The 18,196-nt window shown below is 42.1% G+C and overlaps 1 long non-coding RNA gene across 1 annotated transcript; it reads left to right on the forward strand.

Moving 5' to 3' along the window:
- The first annotated feature begins 1,061 nt into the window (after positions 1 to 1,061).
- Positions 1,062 to 16,862, forward strand: LOC125147393 (uncharacterized). Its single transcript, XR_007145171.1, has 4 exons — positions 1,062 to 1,072; positions 4,309 to 4,318; positions 7,495 to 7,503; positions 16,745 to 16,862. It is a non-coding gene; the product is annotated as an uncharacterized LOC125147393 (long non-coding RNA).
- Positions 16,863 to 18,196: the final 1,334 nt, after the last annotated feature.

Consider the following 18,196-nt stretch of genomic DNA (forward strand, 5'->3'; position numbering starts at 1 on the left):
TTGAAAATATGTTTTAATGGCTCTGTCTGACCATCATCTGTAATCATCACTTAACTATTACTTTCATTGGTTAAGTCTGTTGTTTTTATTATAAATAAGGATGGCATCTTTTTTGCAGAAATCTTTGTGTCTATTTTTATTTCTCTTGAATAAATACCTGTAAGTGGAATTCATATGTCAAAATATATCTGTAGGCTCTTCATACATACAGTCAAACTGCCTTCCAAAAGATTTGTATCATTTATATATCCCCAGCAACGTAGAAGAGTGTTAATTTACAACACCCTTACCAACATTAAATATTATCATTTTTTTAAAAATCACTGTTAATTCGATAAGTTAAAACTGTCATAACTCTTTGACTTTTTACTACCATTAAATTTAAACATTTTAATATATTAATTTGCCACTAATATTTTCTACATAAAATATGCCCATTTTTTTTCTTGTGGGCTTAATATTTTTCTCATTGATTTGTGTGAATTCTGTTAAGATTACTGACTATACTATTTCTGACAAATAATTTTCACAACTTGCTCCTTACCTTTTAATTTGTTTACAATGTGTAATTAAATAATGTGGTTTTAATGTGTAAATATTAACATCTATTTATATTAAAATATGGCTCCTTTTTCTTTTTTTTAAAAATGTTTTTTTTCAACGTTTATTTATTTTTGGGACAGAGAGAGACAGAGCATGAACGGGGGAGGGGCAGAGAGAGAGGGAGACACAGAATCGGAAACAGGCTCCAGGCTCTGAGCCATCAGCCCAGAGCCTGACGCGGGGCTTGAACTCACGGACCGCGAGATCGTGACCTGGCTGAAGTCGGACGCTTAACCGACTGCGCCACCCAGGCGCCCCTCCTTTTTCTTTTTTTATTTCTTCCTTCGTTTTCCTGCTTGGAAAATCCTTTCTCATTCGGAAGTCAGTGAATATTCATTAGATTTCTGCTGGATGTTTTATGATTTCATTGTTTAAATCCTTTTTTAAAAAATGTGGTATCAGGGTGCCTGGGTGGCTCAGTCAGTTAAGCATCCGACTTCAGCTCAGGTCATGATCTCATGGTTCGTGGGTTCTAGCCCCACATTGGGTTCTGTGCTGATAGTTCATAGCCTGGAGCCTGCTTCAGATTCTGTGTCTCTGTCTTTCTCTCTCTGCTCCTCCCCCACTTGTACTCTGTCTTTTCCTCTCTCTCTCTCTCAAAAATAAATAAATATTAAAAAAATTTTAATGTGGTATGCTGCTTGAGTTTTAAACATTTTATTAATGACTCAGGGTCACAATTTTGAACAGTGTTTAAAGTTTTGTGCCATAAAACAGAACACCCCAAGGAGTCACTGAAGTAGACAGAAGTCTCTGTATTCTCTGTGACCTCAGACTCCTGCGATTTCCTGGTTCTGGGGCTGATTTTCGGTTTTAATCTCTTCTTTTGACATTAGACTCCCAGCTCTCATTTCCTATTGCAGACAGTTGTCTGTCACTCACAGTGTGCTCTCTGCTTTTGACAGCTCACACACCAAATAACCATATTTGTATTACTATGGACTAATGATGTGTGGAGTTGAGCCTGGGTGTGCAAGTCAGAATAATGTCCCTCCCCAAAGATGTTTATGTCTGAATCCTTAGAATCCTTGGATGTGTTATGTTACATGGGAAGGGGAATTCAGCTGACCTTGAGATATGGAGATCATTCTGGACTATGAGTTGGTCCCAATATAATCACAAAATTCCTTGTGAGTGAAAGAGAGAAGCAGGAGTGTTGCAGTGATTGGATATAAGGAAGACTCAACCAACCATTGCTGGCTTTGAAGATGGAAGGTGGCTGTAAACTAAGGAATTCAGGCAGCTGGAAGCTAGAAGCTGGAAAAGCAAAGCAAATGAAGTCTCCCCATGAGCCCCCACAAAGGAATATAACCCTCCTGACACCTTGATCTTAGCCTAGTGAGACCCATTTCAAACTTCTTATCTCCAAAATTGTAAGACAATACATTTACACTGTTTTAAACTACTAAGTCAGGGGTGTGGGGAGGGGGTGGGATTTGTTACAGCAGCAACAGGCAGCTAACACACTGAGCCTACAAGTCTACATGGGCTTTAGTGCATGGCCTCAATGACTGCTATTTTGGTTGCTCTGAGGTTTTATTTCCCCCACTCCCCTTCCCAATTATTTCCAGGGTTTCTGGAAATCTAGCCTACATCTAGATCTGAGACTAAGTGGGGCATTATTATTTTACAGGAATTGGCTTTGACAAATTTTCAAACACTGGGTCAAAGGATGAAGTAGCTAGAGAGACAAACTTTAACAGGGTTTTCAGACAAATCACAAGGTGGACATTCTGCCCAATTTGGAAGAAAGAATACCCAAGAAAAGGTCATGACCCCTGGGCTGGGTGAGAGCGTCACCGTTTAATCAATGCCTGTACTGGGTCAGATACCCATCATTGTCTGTAGATAAATTCCCCTATGTCTAAAAGACTGGGTAGTTCAAGGGTGTGAGACACAAGGAATCCACTCATCAGAAAGTCTCTGGGGAGTAGATTGGGAATTAAATGGATTTTGTGCCACCAAGAACCTTGGATCCAGACCAAGTGGTAGAGCATGATGTAGCCCAATAAAAACTCAGGTAGTCCTCAAGAACAGTACACAAGTAAGAATAAGGGAGAATCAGGCTAGTTGGGGTCAGCACTGGGAAGAAGGAATCCGCCTCTAAAATACATCAGATAATTTGTCCAGTGAACTAAGTGGAACCTGCACGTAGGTAATTTACTGTAATGGACGTTGAAGAGGAATCTGAAGAGTGTGTGTTCTTCATCCCTGTATCCCTAATGTCTACCATGGTGTCCTACATATCATAAGTGCTCAATAAATTCTTGTTATGAGAATGAACAAATGAATGATTAGTAACTCTGTCATCTTTAAATCCCATCTTGTGTCTAGTAATATAAATCTACTACTACTCCTTGATAAAAGTTTCTAGCCTTAACACTAAAGACTCATTCATGCAGGCTTAGTTCAAGCTGACTTGGGAAGCCAAAAGAACAGTGAGGAAGTATTTTATTAATATGTTAGAATTCTTTTTTTTTCTCCCAAGGGAGAAAAAAATACTGGCTTCTTCTAAGTTTTTCTTTTTTTAGAAAAAAAAAAAAAAACCAAAATGGTTCAAGATAAAGATGGAAAAATAATGATAGCTTAATGTCATAACTTCATGAGTAGTTTTAATAACCGAATGCATGTATGGCCTTTAGAGAGCAGTGTCTGTTATCAATGCGCTCCATAGATGCTGGCTATCAATACGATCCTTCAACATTTTTACATGTTCTTCAATGATTAAAAAATAATACCCAGAGAAATAATAACTTAAAATCATATTTTATAACAAGACCAAAGAATATATGGGTTTGTTATTTTATGAGAAACGAAAGTAGCTAATGGATGATGACAAGACAATCTTTACATATATAGACTAGCATATGTGACATGCAGTGAGTAAAACGAAAGCACAGATTTAAGTATATTTTCTTGGCTGTGTTCACTACCTAAAGGATCACATAGTGAACCCCCTACTAAAGTAAAGAATACTTCTTCAAGGTTTTATCACTATTATAATTTTTTAATACTTTGATTTTTACACAGAGGGTCTCATTCAAATAGGGGACTCTAGGATAAATGAGGCAAATAAAGGGTTTCACTCCATGAGCAAAAAGATGAAAGGTAACAAAGAGATCAGATACACTGGGCAATGTCAATTAAGCCACATCCTTAAGCAAATAAAATTCACTTTCAAAGTACTTGGCTGTGGCACATAAAGAGTCATAGGGAATTGACAATCACCCTCAACCCAAATGTAAGAGAAGATCACCTCGTCTGAAAAACAAAATAAAATAAAAAACATAAAACAATTTAAAAAACAAACAAACCTCCCCTCTAATTAGGAACCTTGACTCCACGTTTGCTGTTATGGATGAGGGGAGAGGTCATGTGCACTTGCTGTCATCAAGGAAGCAATAGGATGGGTAGTGGGTCTGAGGTTGCTAGGGTAGACTAACTAAATGATCAACATTTAATATGAATGACTGTGTAGCTTTTGCCTTTCTTGATTATCAAAGAAAGATGGTAAATGTACAACTTCAAGACCACTATATTAGTTATTCCAGCACTTTCTTCCTGCCCTGATATGCTGATAATCTGAGCACTTGTTCCTTTTTTTTTTTTAATGTTTATTTATATTTGAGACAGAGAGAGAAAGACAGAGGGATAGTGGGGGAGGGGCAGAGAAAGGGCAGACACAGAATCTGAAGCAGGTTCCAGGCTCGGAGCTGTCAGCAAAGAGCCTGATGCGGGGCTTGAACTCACAAACTGTGAGATCATGACCTGAGCTGAAGTCAGACGCTTAACAAACTGAGCCACCCAGACAGCCCAAGGTAATTTTAAAATTCTTGTTTTATTTTTGTCTACTTGATTCTTTTTTTTAAGTTTATTTATTTTGAGGGGAGGGGTAGAGAGACAGAGGGAGAGAGAGAGAGAGAGAGAGTGAATCCCAAGCAGTCTCTGCACTGTAAGCACAGAGCCCAAATATGTGGACTTGAACCCACAAACCATGAGATCATGACCTGAGCCAAAGTCGGATGCTTAACTGACTGAGCCACTCAGATGCCCCCTGAGCCCTTTTTCTTGATGGAAACGCAGTGTTAGGCCTAAGTGAGGCCCAAGTTGATTTTACTACTGATTGATGTGAGTACAATTTTCCAGCTCACATTTGTGGAAACCTACCAAGAAGACAGTAGGTCCCTCTGTTTCTCAAAAAAATACTGCTAAGCCTTTGGAAATGAAGTTGCTAATCACTGGCAGTTAGTGTGGGCTCACTGATAAAGAGTTATGCCATTGTACTTTGTTGTGGATGGGGCTTCTCGGGTGTGGAGTAAATGGAGCAGCATAGACATTGTATTACTTGATTTCAGCAAAGCGTTTGACGAGGTCTCTCTCATAACGTCCTTATAAAAGCTGTGGACTGTAGGATAGTACAGCTGATAGAATGTTCCTACAGTAGCCAAAGAACTCTGACTGATGGGCTGGCCAGGAGGAAGTCTCTCTTCTTAGTGCTTCAAGGCAACTAGACCTTGGCCTGTCCCAGGACTCGTATCAAAGTTGTTGGATGAAGCCTGGGTTAGATTACCCAGGAGGCCAACATCCATTTGGAAGATTTGTAATTCATGAGTCTGGTGGCAGCTGGGAAAAGGAAACAGAAGATCTCTGAGGTGCATTTGTTTGGGCCCTAGGAAGGTATCATCCAAACCCGGCTATACATCAGAAATACTTGAAGCCATGTTGAAAAATACAGACACTCAGGCCTTTCCCCAAACCCACTTAACTAGGACTCCAAGGGGTAAAGTCCTGGCTTTTTTTTTTAACTGCCCAGGTGATCCATGATCAGCCCAGCATCCCATCATTAAAACCATTGCATTGGTTGGATTTAGTCAAGAAGCTTTTCCAAGGTCATAATAGACCTGGTAATCTAAAGATATTCATGGGCTTTCAGACTATGAGGAAACGCTTGCCTACACTGTGGCTCAATCCAACCTTGACCCTTCTTCATGGGGACTGAGGAGGGCAGGTGAGAAGAGGAACCCAGTGCTTGACAAAGAGAACACTGGCTTTGATGTCAGCCACATTTGAAGTCAAGCCTGGCTTCTATGCCCTATGAGCTATCAACCATGCAAGGGGGAGTCTGGCCCTCCACTGCATACATAAGTGGTCAACTGATGCCAGCTATTACTATTAAGACACTGTTCAGCAAACTGTCCAGTTCTGTGGGTCTTGAGTCTACAGTTTTACCAGAACATGTCTTTCATGCAGTTCTGCCCAGAGAAGGAAAGAAGCCATCATCTACTAACCATCCACTTTGTGCTGCACACTAGGTCCCTCACAGATCTAATCTCATTTCCTTTGTCACCCAAACCCTGGTTTTTGCACATGAGGAATCTGAGAGGTTAAATGACTTCCCCCAAGTCACTCAGTTAGAAAGGGACAGATAGACATCAAGAATTTGGCTAATAAACTTGCACTGAGGATTCCCCCTGGCACTTTTAAAATGGTTAATATAAGGAGTGGAGAAAGCTTTGCCCTTTAAAAAATCTAAAGAGAGACATTTTGAAACTGCGAGGGAGGGGGGAGGTCACACCACCTACACTCCCCATCACCTGAACACTCAGCACTTAGCCAGAGGAAAAGCCCTACAAATAGTCATTGCTCTCTCTCTTTCTCTTCACACACACACACACACACACACACACACACACCTGGCCACCTTATTTAAAAGTATAACACCTCCCCAATTACAGTCTTATTCCTTTTCCCTGTTTTATTTTTCTTCTTACCACTTAATCATTATCTAACACACTATCATTTGGGTTATTTATCTTGTTTATCATGACTCATCCTCACTAGAATGTTAGCCCCTTGAGGGAAAGAATCTGCGTCCGTTTTCTTCATTTCAATATACACATTGTCTACAACAGTGTGAACATTGACATCCAATAAATATGTGTGGCATGGATAGAAAAAAATCTAGAAGTGTATCAATCATAAATGTTGAAAGTATTTATAATCCCTTTAAACAGCTACATGTTCTGGTTTTCCTATTATGTATTATATGTATTATTTGTATTATATATGTACATTATTTCTATTATGTATTATAATATTATGTATTATTTCTATTATGTATTATCTATTATGAAATACTATTTGTATTTCTAATATGTATTATATTATGCATATCCTAAGACTTTTTAAAAATGTAACCTCAGTGGTCCAGGTTATAGGACCTGATCTAAAGCTGCAGTGAGAGGGAAAATAGGACTGGAGGGCGAACATGCTGGAACCCGCTTTCCACCTGTGCTCACTCCACTCTGGGCCCTGCTGTATTATCCTCTTTGAACTGAATCATCAGGCTCCCTTGACCTTTGGCTTCCATTTGGGAAAAGGATGAGGTTGGGCTATTTGTGCCCCCCATGCTCAGGCTGCTGCCCACAAGCTGGGTCCCCCTACCCAAAGCCAGTGCCTGTCGAGCGACTTCTGGGTGCCCCTCCTCCCTCGGCTTCTGGAACTGCTCCTGCCTTTGCCTCCTAAAGCCTGGGAGTGTAACAGCACTCCATCTTTGTGTGACCTGGGGTGCTCCACTTCCTTTGATGGTCTTCTTAACTCTATCCATACTTTTTAAATAGTCCCTTTGTTAACCTTTCTTCAATCACCTGATTGAGTACGCGGCCAATTTCTCGCTGGATTTTTGCCTGAGTGCAAAATGGGCTTACAGTCGGGAAGGCTGAGTTCTTTTTTATTTTTTTTAGTTTTTTTATTATATGAAATTTATTGTCAAATTAGTTTCCATACAACACCCAGTGCTCATCCCAAAAGATGCCCTCTTCAATGCCCATCACCTACCCTGCCCTTCCTCCTACCCCCCCCCCCCCCCATCAACCCTCAGTTTGTTCTCAGGTTTTAAGAGTCTCTTATGCTTTGGCTCTCTCCAACTCTAACCTCTTTTTTTTTTCCTTCCCCTCCCCCATGGGTTTCTGTTAAGTTTCTCAGGATCCACATAAGAGTGAAAACATACGGTATCTGTCTTTCTCTGTATGGCTTATTTCACTTAGCATCACACTCTCCAGTTCCATCCACGTTGCTACAAAGGGCCATATTTCATTCTTTCTCATTGCCACGTAGTACTCCATTGTGTATATAAACCACAATTTCTTTATCCATTCATCAGTTGATGGACATTTAGGCTTTTCCATAATTTGGCTATTGTTGAAAGTGCTGCTATAAACATTGGGGTACAAGTGCCCCTATGCATCAGTATTCCTGTATCCCTTGGGTAAATTCCTAGCAGTGCTACTGCTGGGTCATAGGGTAGGTCTATTTTTAATTTTTTGAGGAATCTCCACACTGTTTTCCAGAGTGGCTGCACCAGTTTGCATTCCCACCAACAGTGCAAGAGTGTTCCCGTTTCTCCACATCCTGGGAAAGCCGAGTTCTAGTGCCCAGTCTCATCACTGGCTTGCTCAAGGCCAAAGTCTCAAGCCTCTTTGGGCTCAAACCATCTGAAAACTAAGAAGATTGGGCAAGATGACCTCTAATATTCTGTGATTTCAAGAAACCCTTTGCTCAGCGAACAAAGTAGTTACTTCTCCATTAGCTCGAAAATGTTAACTTGATCCAGATTCTGTAAAGGGCCCAGTTTTCTAGGAACTGATCGACAAATTTTGTAGCCATTCCTCTGACAATGAAGCTGAGCTTGGCCATAACGCAGCCTTCACCTCACCTACAGATCAGTAATTTGCAGTAAAATTGGGGTTATCATGCAAGTAATGCATATTTGCAAGAGAAAAATCAGAATTTGTAGCTATTAGCGAGATAATTACTTTTGACATTTATAATTGATAACTTTCTAGATTCTTTTTCCTTTTTTTTTCGTCTTTTAAAAATGTTTATTTATTTATTTTTGAGGGAGGGAAGGAGAGAGAATCCCAAGCAGGCTTGGTGCTGTCCATGCAGAGCCCCACACAGGGCTGGATCTCACCAACCGTGCAATCATGACCTGAGCTGAAATCTAGCAGCAGACGCTTAGCCAACTGAGCCACCCAGGTGCCCCGAGATTCTTTCTTGTTCACACATTCATTTCACAAACATTTGAGTGCCAGTGTAATCCTGGCTCTTCTAGGTATGTGGATGTAGGAATAGTGTTGTATTATCGGGAAGTACTTGTCTCATTAAACCAGGACTCTGGACGCCACCTTAATTCTCTGCTTTGGCCAAGGATAATACTTGAAGAATTATGTAACCACTGCTCTTTGAGCAGTGTGTACACAGGACATCTAGGTTCCTGGAAGAGTGAATTGTTTTGTCCTTGAGGACCAACCAAACCTTTCTGCCATTTGACTTGGCCACTGTGTCTCAGACACAGCTTCCAGCTTCTGGTGAAGAGGCTTTCTCTGTCGTCCACCCAAAAATGTCAACAATAAAAATAGGCAGGGAATAAAGGGTCCCTTCCAGGAAGTGGGAATTGTTTAGCCAGATAACAGTGGAGGTTTTGTAGTCCTGTCTTGGAAAGTCACAGCAGATTCAAAGCAGTGCATTCCTTCATCTGGCGTGACTGGAAAAATGGATCTGCCCAGGCAGACACAGTGGTTGTCAGAGAGGCCACACATACAGTACAGGGATGTCTGACTCTTGCCTTTGTCACATCTCTCTCCATCCTCACACCAGTGAAGGAAGTTTTTGTGTGGTTTTGAGAAATGCTGCACCAACATTATGCTCTGAGAAGCATTAATATGAGCAAGAAATGGATTCTTATATCTTACCGACACCCTATTTTGAGGAATATCAAAGATCTCCCTACTTCAGGGAGGGCAAAAAAGAGCCAGCATGGTCTCCCTAGGATGAAATCAGGAAGTATCATCACCTCATCTTTGACCACTCAAGGCTTCCCGAGAAGGCAAATACATGTGCTGTTGGAGAAGCATCTGTCACATGATAATGGTTTGTGAAACTTTGAATATTTTACTATTTTCTATTTAGCAATATTTAACATTTATCAAATAATATTTTGAATTTATAAGGTACAAACAGAATGGGAGGGAAAAAGGAGAAAACTGAGGAGAAGGGGGTCCCAGAGCCCAGCGATTCAGACTGCATGGACCACAGGACACCAGACGCATCTGTAAGATGGGATAATAGTACCTTTCCCACAGGGTTGTTGTGTTAAATGAGTTAACGTATGTAAAATGCTTATAGTAGGGCCTGGCATGTGGTAAACTGTCAATAAATGTTACTAACACTCTCCTCTCCTCCTCTTCCTCCACCTCCTTCTCTACACTCAAAAAGCTTTCCTGATCTGCCCCTAGGAATTCCGTCTTCTTTCTGGTAATTAACTATGCTTGGGTACCCTTCCATATTTTACAAGATAGACTGATGGCATTTCACAGAACCTACTTTAGAGACATCTGAAAATTGTAAATAAACTTGACACTGAAATTAGCTTCTGTTAGCAATCGTTCCCCACTCAGACATTCCTCCAGCGCCAAATACTGTACCTGTGCAAAGAGAAAAACGAAGTAACATGGACCAACAGCCAATCTGGTGACTGAAAAGGCAATTTAGGTTCTTACTTCCATTTACCCAACAAATATTTATTTGATGCCTGCCATGTTCCAAGCCATGGCAAAAACCCCAGGATGAATCAAACATGTATGTTTTTTTAAAAGAAGTTTCTGTCAGAGGGTGGGGAAAGATCTGATAGAGGTTATCAAGACAGGCAGAAAGTGACATGGGCCACAGAGAAGCACAGCTGGGGTGCTGTGGATCTTCAGTGAGACTGGCTTCTGCTGGGGGCTGAAGAAAAGAGAGTATGATTCAGACAAATGCAGGTCACTAATGCTTGCTGTGGGCAGTGATTCAACTCGTCTTAAGACATTTACTTTAAGTGTGAGGATTTGGTCTATGTCCAGGGGGGTTTTGTTCTGCCAGGATCGTAATGCAGGTCACATTTATCAGGCCTTCTGCCTTCATATCAGCAGTGCCCCCACCCCCCCACCATAACTCTCCTACCCACTGCAGCAATGCATCCAGACCTGGACCTTGACCTGTGCTCCTTAACATTCTCATATTGATCAAAAAGGCCCTTCTATATGTTTCTTGTTCTTCAGGGTCCCTAGATAGCAGTAGGCCAGTCCTCAGAGGAAAGCTTACCAGCACCATGGACACCATATATGTGACACAAGGGACCTCTGAAGCTGTGAATAGATTCTGTCTGTGTAAGACAGGCCCATGGCACTGTGGATACTTAATCAAGGTAGTAACCAGTCAATGGGTTTTGACCAGCTCAATCACAGCAAACCTCAACAACTAGCTGGGAAACTTCAAAGGTTAATGCAACTTCAGTTTAGTTATCACATTGACATCTCTATGAATGGCATCAGCTAAAATTGTGCTAAGTGCAATCTGCTCACCAAAACTTGGAGACCCTGACCAAGAAAGCCACACAGCTCTAACAGCTAAACTTGTCAGACAAAAGAATGAATGTTTTCAGATAAAACATATCACAAAGAAATGATGACATTTGTTTCATGTTTTAAGCACGCTAATGGCAAAGACATACACACGTGGCTTTGCAGATGTCTTTCCCAGTTGCATCTGTATCTTTGTCAATGTAACAACATCTTACCTTGGTATAACACTGTGTGATTTGGGTAACGCATCGTTCTTTTACAAGATGGTATTCTGGAAAGGTCAGTACTGTGCCAACCCACCCCCAGCCTCTTCTGTGGGGATCCACCCTGCCCACATTTCCTACTGAAGGGGCAAGCCCAGACGGCCACATTAAGGACTCAGTGCCCCAACTCCTCTGCCCATAGATGACTGACTCTGGCCTAGGCACCTGGGCCAACTATACAGAATCCATAGCCCAGTCAGGGATTTATAGTCTGCACTAAAAGAGGAACTGGACCAATAAGATTCTCTCTTAAGGCCCTGAACTTGAAGCAAACATAGCCATTAATTGGTACTAGGGCCAGAAGTAGACATGTAGTGTGTTGCTTAGTCATAGAAATCAAAGATCCATGAGATCCTGCAGCTGAAACCCGGGAGCCTTTGTGAATCTAGAGTCACCTTTGAGCTCTGGGCTCTTTGAGGCCAAGACTTAACATGGCTCCTGTTCTAGGATTTCCATGAAAACTCCTTTATCTTTTAAAAATAATGTGACATACAGGCTCCTTGGCAGCTCAGTTGATTGAGCATCCAACTCTTGATTTTGGCTCACGGCATGTTACCAGGGTCATGGGATCGAGCCCCATGTCAGGCTCTGAGCTGACAGTGTGGAACCTGCTTGGAATTCTCTCTCTCCTCCTCTCTCTCCCTCTCTCTCTCTGCCCCTTCCCTGCTCACATTCTCTCCCTCTCTCTTTCAAAATAAATAAAAAATTAAAAAAATTTTAGGGGCACCTGGGTGGCTCAGTCAGTTAAGTGTCTGACTTAGGCTCAGGTCATGATCTCATAGTTCACGAGTTTGAGTCCCACATCTGGTTCTGTGCTGACAGCTCAGAGCCTGGAGCCTATTTAAGATTCTATGTCTCCTCCTCTCTCTGCCCCTTCTCTACTTTCTCTCTCTCTCTCAAAAATAAATAAACATTAAGAACAATTTTTTAGATACATAATGTGACATAATACAGTATGCTGAAAGCCTTTGTCTTAAGCTGGCTTGAATGGCTTACTATCCGTCACAAGAAAAAGAGCCAGACTGAAAACAATGAGAAATTAAAACTGGGTCCCAGCTGAACTCCTGGGCCATGAAGCCTTCTAGAGAAATCATGAGAAGAAAGACAAACTGGCATTGTCTTAGCCACTACTGGGAAGGCAATAGAAACCAAAAACAGAGAAAAGGGAACTGAAAACCTTTAAAGATGATTTGTGAATGTGTGTGTGTGTGTGTGTGTGTATGAGCCCCCCTGTTGAGCACACAGTGACTTACAGAACCAACACCATGAATGGGGAAGACACAACCTCCCCGAGTTCTCTCCCATGAGTGGGACCTAGCATTTGAACAACCAAACTTAAAATAGACAATGAATGACTGACTGCTTGTTACGAGATATGCTAGGTGCACAGGAATCACAAGTGATGGAAGTCAATTCACAAGAAAAACAAGGATAATATTTGAGGCAGCCTCAAAAGCAGGTGCTCAGTGTAGGGTGTGTCTACATGGCCCTGCTGTTTGTTTCCATTCAGCTTTGGAAACTAAGTGACACTGCTCTCTATCTAAAAATGTAAATGTATTGGGTCATGTAGACTGTGTCTAAATAAAACCCAGTTTCCAAGTATCTCTTCAATGGTAATATTTCATGGCCAAAGATATTTCGTAGCTTAGAGTTAAATCCAATCTGGCCACTATCCAAATATTCCAATTGATTTAGAAATTGAATGATTATCAAGCATGATCCATGAACACATTCTAGTAGTTTAAAAATGAAACACCTGTATTATATAAATTATGTCTTCTTGCCATGGGGAAGCAGTGTGGTGATGTGGTTAAGTTATGGACTTTGGAGACAGATGGACCTGATTTCAAATCCACATTCAATGATTTTCTAGTCATGTGGTCTCGGGCAAGTTTCCTCTGCAGTTTCTTTATTTCTCAAGTAAGGATGATGACAATAATAGTACGCATCTTATAGGATGTTGTAAGACTTAAATGAATTAAGGTATGTTAAATGATTAAAGCAGCACCTCGTTCAGAGGAAATAATCTACAAATGTTTGCTACTATTATTTGTATTACTGTCATTAAACTCACAAAATAAATCATTAAGTACATGCAAGAATTGTGCTGGGTATACCCTTTTGTAATTTTGTTTGAAACTCACAACAGGAAGGTAGGAATTATCATCCCAATTTTACAGTTGCAGAAATGAGGCATAGAAAAAGTTAACTAATTTGTGAACGGTTGCCTGGTTTTTGAATGGCAGAGTTAGGATGCATTAATTCACTCGCTAATTCATGCAACACTTTTTTATTGAGCACTAGATACATAGTATTCTAGGTGCTGGGATACACATCCAAACAGACAAAAATCCTTGCTTCACAGAGTTTACTTTCAGCAGGGCGAGACAGTCCAAAAATGGGAGAAGTCAGTAAAATGTATGGTATATGGTATAGTGGGGTGTGCTGAGAAAACTGAAACAAGGAATGGGAGAGGGGTGTGTGTGTGTGTGTGTGTGTGTGTGTGTTGGTGTGTGTGTTGGTGTGGGGAGAGTGTTGGAGTTCAGAATGCAATTGTGGCTAGAATAGGTAACTAGGGAAGGTCTTGCTGAGAAGGAGATGTTTGAGGAAAGGTTTGAGAGAGAAAACAAGTCATATCAAAGGATATCTAGGGGAAAACTTTCCAGGCAAAACAAAGCATGTGCAAAGGCCCTGAGGCAGGAATGTGCCTGATATGTTCTGGGAAGAGCAAAAGGGCGAGTGTGGTTGAAGCAGAGAAGATAAGAACAAGAGGAAATGAGGTCAGGGAGGGCTTGGTTGACACTGGTATTTGCTCCAGTTAACTGAGGTTAACATGCTCGTGTTAACTGAGGTTCTGCCTCCACAAACACACCTTAAGAAGTCACTGATGGAAGAGTCTCCCCCTTGGAAAGGCCATATCACCTTCCATCTTCTCCACTCGGTAGAGAGGAAACCCCAAGCTTGGCGTTGGCAGTCAGGAAGTTCATCGGAACTGGAAACCACCTAGGCAGCACCCCCCGCCCAGCCAACTGGAAGCAACCATGACGGTGGTGCTCAGAGCCCTTGCAGAGATGTGCTGTGGTCTCTCTGAGCTCATCACGTCACCTTCCTATGCAAGAGTTTCAATTCAAGGTCATTTTTGGTTCCTTTTCAGTAGCAGACTCAGAACCAGATCTATTCAAGTGTAGGAACAGTGCAGACACATTAATAGCCAGACCCTAGTGGGAGTTGTATTTTCCATTTCCTCCTCCCTCATATTTATTTGTTTCTTTATCTCCTCTATGTGGTAAAGTTGACCTTGTGTGATATTTTCAGATGAAGTCTAAAAAAGGTAGGGTGGAGAATGGAAGGTGTCACCTTGTATTGGAACCCCTGCGGGCTCTAGAGTTTGGCTGCCTAGGTTCAAATTCCCATTCCACCACTTAGAATTGGGGGTGATGATAACATCTGCTTCTAGTGAGCATGGAATGAAATCATTTAATGTTATTTTAGAATTTAGCCAAAACTGGGGGCTGCCTCCTGTTCCTGGGGTGCTTTTCACTGCAATGAGAAGGATGTTGCAGGAGCCAGGTGTCCAAATGACGTGGTTGTCTCTGAGTTTCCACTTTGAGCATGATTCAGATATTTCCTATATGCTTCCACCTCTCTACTGAACATTCTATTCTTCCCCTGCTGGGTGATCCTAGCTACCCCCCAAGCTGATGAGCCTTTTGAGTTCTTAGAAGGAGCTATGGGGAGGTCTCAGCCCTGTCTGTGGTTTAGGGAAGCAATAGGTCCACTGCCTCCAATGAGGAAGGTACTCCAACTACACGTGTCACCTCTCCTGGAACAGACTCTGAGTTTTTCTTACCTCTCTAAGGGCATTGAAGGATGCTTGCAAACTCTCTGGTAGAAGTATGAAACATGAAGCAAGCACCCTTTCTAGATAAGGAGACTTTTAGTGAAAGAATCTACAGGCGTTGCATTTTTTCCTCCTTTGGTGTAATGTATCTTTTGGGAAAAGGGCACACAGAATTTGGTGAATGTTGTTCAATAGTCACAGCTTATTACCCTATGTGTTTCTGTTGATAGGGGAAAAAAATCACTACAGGATTATGTCAGAAAGTCTCCCCTGACTAGGATATAGCAAACAGTAAATTCTACTGCCAACTGTAGTATCAGTCAGCGAATCAAGGGCACATTAGTAAGTAACAGCTATAGCATTTTATAGGAACAGCCAAAAACTATTGCCTTAGGATCGCTGTATTTGAAAAACAGTGTCCTGGAAATGTTTCTGTGGGTCACTGATTTAAACAAAGAGTGGATTCTTATTAGCTGAGAGGTCCATTTCTGAGATGACTTAGGCTGCCTAGGCTTCAACTGGCAGAACCCCCTTCAGATTATGATGTTATGTTGCTCAGGCCTATCACATAGGGTCAGTGTCAAATAGTAAAATGACTTTGACACAAACCCTGGAAATGCCCTTATAGCCACAGAAAGGATTCCTCGCAGGCAAGAAGCCTAGTGCACCCATGGCTTATCTCAGTTGTAAGTTCAGATTGAGATGTGCCAGGATTTTTTGAAGGACGTAAGACAAGAACATAGGACAAAAGAACCTCGTTTAAAGACAAAGATCCACCAACTCCACTCCTCATTCTATCCCCAGCAACAGGCTCACCAAAACATGTGTGCAATAATGTTCAAAGCAGCTTCACTCATGACGGCCCAAAGATGCAAACGGTGGAATGTCTGGCAATAGTAAAATGGATTAATTGTGGTGTATATGCTCAACAAAATAATACTCACTAATTAAGCAAAAGCAGAGTGAAACAAGGAAGTATCACTATACACAGCAACTTGAGAGGATCTCAAAACATACTGAGGAGAAGAAGCCAGAAACAAGAAACATACACACCATATGATCCCATGTACATGAGGGTGTGAAGTAGACAAGGATAGCCTAGAGAGCTGGAAATCAGCGGATGTCAGCTCACCAGGCCAGGGAGAGCAGGGAGGGCGTTAGAGAACCAGAAGGGTACAGAGGAACCTACTGGATTCTGGGATGATCTTGACTGGGGTGCTCGTTCCATGGATGTATACGAATGAAAAACTCACCATCTATGCATTTAATATTTATGCAGTTTACTCTGTGTTAAGTTATATGTCTCAAGTTTAAAAAGAAAACTAAGGAAACAAAAAATTAAATATAGAGATAAACAGGATCTCAGTTTTCTGGGTGGCTTTTCTAAGATTCTGGGATTTGCAAACCTAAGAACTATGACCCATCTGTGAGGAGAAAAAATGCAAATTCCACTTTTTTCTGCGCTGCCCAGAGAGGGGCCCACAGGGCACGGTTCTGCATTCCCATTGTAACTTAAAGGGAACATTCATAGTGTCCAGAGCCCTTGACACCCTGCAAGCAGAGGAGGAACCCACAGCAGGAACCCACTCAGAGGCACCAACCTTGACTTCCAAATGGAACAGTACATCTGCAGAAAGAAAAGTGATGGCATCTACACCATAAATCTGAAGAGAGCCTGGGAGAAGCTTCTGCTGACAGCTCGTGCCATTGTTGCCATTGAAATCCCAGGTGGTGAGAGTGTCATATATTCCAGGAATACCCACCCGTGGGCTGTGCTGAAGTTTGCTGCTGCCACCAGAGCCATTCCTATCGTGGGCCGCTTCACTCCTGGAACCTTCACTAACCAGATGCAGGCAGCCTCCCCGGTGTCTTCTGATGGTTACTGATCCCAATATTGACCACCAGCCTCTCTCAGGGGTGTCTTCTGTTAACCCACCTACCACCGCTCTGGGTAACACAGACTCTCCTCTGCACTGTGTGGACATTGTCATCCCTTGCAATAGCAAGAAATCTCACTCAGTGGGTCGGACGTGGCGGATGCTGGCCCAGAAAGTTCTGCACACACATGGCACCATCTCCCATGAACACCCACAGGAGGTCTGTCTGATCTGTACTTCTACAGAGAGCCTGAAGAGACTGAAAAGGAAGATCAGGCTACTACTAAAAGGCTGTGACCTGCGGCGCCTGGGTGGCTCAGTGGGTTAAGCATCCAACTCTTGATTTCAGCTCAGGTCACCATCTCATGGTTCGTGAGTTTGAGCCCCACGTCCAGCTTCTCGTCGCACTGACAGCTCAGAGCCTGCTTAGAATTCTCTCTCTCTCCTTCTTTCTCTGCCCCAGCCCCTTCTCTCTCTCTCTCTCTCTCTCTCTCTCTCTCTCTCTTAGAATAAATAAATAAACTTAAAAAAAAAAAGAGGCTGTGACCAAGGAGGAATTTCTGGATGAATGGGCCATTCCAGCTCCTCAGTTCACGTCTGAAGGCGGGCAGGTCTGCTCTGTACCTACTCAGCAGTTCCCTATTGAAGACTCAGGTGCTCAGCTCCCCAGCTCCCACTGCTCAGGCCACCAGATGGATAGGAACAACCATTGAGTGGTCTTCAGCTGCTCTTCCACAAAGGCAAGCAAAATGGAAATAAGGTAGAAAGAAAATAAACAGTTTCTAAAAGTTGAAAAAAATACACAGATAGTAACCTGCCTTCAGTAGGAGGAAGAGAAGTTAGACACAATCCACGCAGGCATTTACACATGGCAGAGCCCTGGAGACTTCCGAGGGCTGTCGGTATTTGGTTGGTAGAAGAGGCTTTCGCATCATCAGACTGGGTTCAAATTCAGCCTTGCCCCCAACCAGATGTATGATGTAGAACAATTTACTTAGTTGCTCTGGGCCTCTATTCCCTGATATACAGAGACAGTAACAATCCTTATTTCACAGGCGGATTATAAGCAAAGGAGCAGAAAAAAATGTGAATTCCATACAGTTAGATTTATCCCAGGATTATGATGTGGAATATTTACTCACCATTAACCAGCATTATGGAAACCTGTGTGTGTCCGGCAATGGGCTGGCTGCTGGCAATACAACAGGGAAC

This window comes from Prionailurus viverrinus, chromosome D2, assembly GCF_022837055.1.
Source record: "Prionailurus viverrinus isolate Anna chromosome D2, UM_Priviv_1.0, whole genome shotgun sequence".
NCBI classification, from domain to species: domain Eukaryota; kingdom Metazoa; phylum Chordata; class Mammalia; order Carnivora; family Felidae; genus Prionailurus; species Prionailurus viverrinus.